Source organism: Brachyhypopomus gauderio, chromosome 8, assembly GCF_052324685.1.
Source record: "Brachyhypopomus gauderio isolate BG-103 chromosome 8, BGAUD_0.2, whole genome shotgun sequence".
In the NCBI taxonomy this organism is placed as follows: Eukaryota; Metazoa; Chordata; class Actinopteri; order Gymnotiformes; family Hypopomidae; genus Brachyhypopomus; species Brachyhypopomus gauderio.
The window spans coordinates 3,490,686-3,494,413 of record NC_135218.1 but is presented as its reverse complement, the minus strand read 5'-3'; positions in this window follow the sequence as shown (position 1 = coordinate 3,494,413).

Sequence of the window (3,728 nt, the reverse complement as noted above, 5' to 3'; positions counted from 1 at the left end):
CTTAACTTCTTAGACCCTCTCATGATGCCTCGGTTCTGTTAGTACTTTAAAGGAAACAGATATCTGGAAAAGAGTTTGGGATGTGTGATGTGTTTCCAAAAAATCTAAATATATTACAAAATCATGTATAATCACTTCTACCTCATGTGAAAGAGGTTGTTTTTTTTTTTTTTTTTACTATTTTTAAAATCTTTATTTAAATGACTGACAATCTGTAGGCAATTGGTAGAATTATTATTTAACTATTATTATAATTATTATTCATTTATTTTATTAGTACTTTGGCTACTGATTTTTAGGTCTTCAACTATTTGCAAAAAACAATCCATTTCAGAAAACATATTTATTAATTATTCCATTTGGACTGTGACTACTACTCCATAAAAGGACTTTATCACAGGCAAAGACCAAAACTAACCATCCTTTTGCATGTACAAGATGTAGAACACTTGACTTGAGTTCTACTGTGCATAGATTTAATAAGCACTCACTTCTTTTGCAAGCCTTTTTAAATCAAATTTAGACTGTATTTTAGACTGTTTAGACTGAAACTAGACAATTGCAGAGATGTCATTTTCCATTTAAATTTACATTTTGTTTTTTAAATTGTACTCTGCATTATATATAATATTATCCCAAGAAATGTAAAATAATTTCATTAAAAAAAGTTTATTTTACCTTGGGAGAGTATGATTTGCTTTCTAACAGTGGTGTCCTATGTGTAACTCAGACTAAAAAAAGGTGCTATGCCATACCTATGTACTGTATCTGTGAAACAAAGGTGAAATAGTTGAAAATAGTTTGTCTGAGTAATTTAAATGTAAGCACAGAAATTCTAATGATACCTCGTGAAACCACAGGAGTTCAAGTTGATAAAGGTTTAGCTCATGCCCCCCAATCTTCATGGACATAATCCTTATGCTAGAACATTAGCCTAATGTCTAGAGAAACCAGAAATACACACAAGTAACAAATGAAAAAGTGAGAAACAGATGTTTCCTTATACATTGGTTACATCTAGGTGAAATTTAATCAGTACTCATTCATCTTGCACAGCAAAAAGTCCAGTGTTGAATTATCTTCCAGAGTTTATTTTTTAACACTTTTTGAGGGACCTTTTTTTATATTGCTCCACACTATTAATTTAACACAGTTAAATTAATTTAAAAAAATCTTAACATTAAACATATAACACTTGGTGAGAGTTACTTTGTTAACTCTCAAAACAGTTTTGTAACACTATGGTATTTAGAAAATAAAATTTGAACTAAAACATTGTGAAAGGTACAATGTCCAAACTTTCATCTCTACCACTGTAGGCTATACCCTTTGAAAATCTCAGATGTGACCAGCAATGATGTGCAAGTAAAAGAAGGACACGATCACACCAGTCTCACTGAAAATGAAGGATTTATTGAATAAAGTGCACCAACGCAAAACCCGTGACATAATCCAAATAAGGGATACAATAACCAGAAGTCAACTGGTACATAGACAAAACATACAGATAGACAAACAACCTTCAGGTGTCGGATTCCCTAATGGGCCACGCCCACATGAGGGAGGAACATAATGATAATGGAAAGCTCATTGCAGATTGGACTACTCTACCCAAGCCAGGGTTCCTTCCTGTACCCCAAGACCAGACTGAAGTCCTCTAGTCCCTGAACATAAGGGGAGTAGTAATGGGATTTTCGGCTCTATTTTGAGATGCGGCTCTAATGGCTCTTCTTACTGTGGAGAGCCGGCTCTTTCGGCTCCCAAACGGCTCCGCATATATATTTTTTACAATATTAATTAAATAATAGCTTAAACCTAATTTTACAATATTTTGTTTCATTATTGACATTATTAAGCACTTGTGATGAGTAAAAATGCTGCATTACAATGCTTTATAAATAAAACATTTATTATAACCAATTATTAAATTATCACAAAATAGAACGCAATACAGTTTGGCCAATTGCCTGCCTGTTTCCACAAAAAAAGTGGAGGTAACCTTTTTTTCAGTGTTTTCCCACCACATTATTAATTGAAAGCTGCGTGTGATTGGTCAGATGTATGGAGCACACGCTTGACATGCGGGCAGTGGAGACATTACTTGCAGTGTTCTCCGAAACGATATGTGGTAGAATAAAATAAACACCCCTCAAAACAGGGGAAGGAACATTTACCTGACCAATTTTAATGTTGCTTTGTGTTCCAGGTTTGAAAAGTGCTAAAGTAGGCTTGAAAATGCTTGAAAATGTAACTGTATTTCGTTTCTGACTGAATCGATGTGATAAAAAAGCGAATTATTTTGAATAATTTCGAGTATATGTATAAATATTTATCTTAATTAAGTTTAAGGTGCTTGGAAATATTGAAAATTGACCTTGAAAGTGACGCACAAGTGCTTGAATTCCACCTTGTAAAGGTGTATGAACCCGGCATACATGACTTTGTTCAATGCGCTGAAGCGCAGCGCGCGAAGTTACAAAATTCAAGAGGTGCACGACCTCGCGAAGCGAATGCGCACGGGGGTCCTCACGCAGGGGCAGAGCCACCGTGACTGCGTCATTTTTGACACGCGGACCCTCATGCTGGTCGCGACGCGTCAAGTATAAACCTATCTTAGGCACCGACTGAGGAAAAAAACTCTCCGCTCTGTAGCACTGGCAGAATCAGAGCAATACGCGCAAGGAGAGGAAGAGACAGCGAGGCACCAAAGGACAAATAAAAACGACGTTGGAAAGAAACTGTGGCACTGTGGCTCTGTGGCACTTGCAGAGCACAAGCGCAACAACAGGGAGGCGGAGAGACAGCGAGATCCTGAAGATAAAAAACGGCTCCCATTGTGGAGCCGGTTCCATTTGTTCACTTCAAAGAGCCGGCTCTTAGAGCTGGATCATTCGCGAACGACACATCACTAAAGGGGAGCCCTCAACTCTCATGGGACCTCTTCAAGACCAGGTCACCCCATAACATCTCAGTCAACATGTCAAGTCCAAAGAAAAAAACTCAGTTGGGCAAGCAATAGTGGTAGTGGTGAAACCAGTAGCGAACCGTGACCATTAAACCTGGGACCGCTCGTATCCATCCCCCCCCGAAAAAAAATTTGTTTCCTCTCCTAATTAACTGCAATAAAGAAAAACTTTAGAAACGCAATTACGCAATCATACACGAGAGAGAGTGCTATAACGTGTAATATTGGCAGTGCCAATATTACACGTTATAGCACGAACCTCGAGTGTAATATTGCGATTATACCACAGTACCATTATCGCTGTTTATTGAAAGATTTTGAGTTAAAGAGGACGAGAAAATACAACCTGTTTGGTTAAAAACACTCCGCCAGTTAAAATAGTTCCATTCAATGGCTCGCTGCTAAACTTACACAACACTGGAACAGACTTACCCAATAAATATTATAGAGGTAAATATGCACAAAAACAACTGTTGATAAAATTGTATTTATTAAAAATAAAGTACAACAATTATTGATAATTGATTTTTAACCAGGATGTAAATACAATAGCCCAGGACATTTGTTTTACGGTATTAACGTCATTGCTCTCCATTTCCAGCTCATCCAAATCATTGTTTGTAAGCGTGACAAACCTTGGCTCATTGGAGGAATCAGGCTGGTCATTTATAGCTTCATCCTCCAGTTTCAGATCGAAACAAATGTTTTTGAAGCCAATAGATTTAACGAACTCCCTGTAATTCATTTTGATAATGTTGCTGCT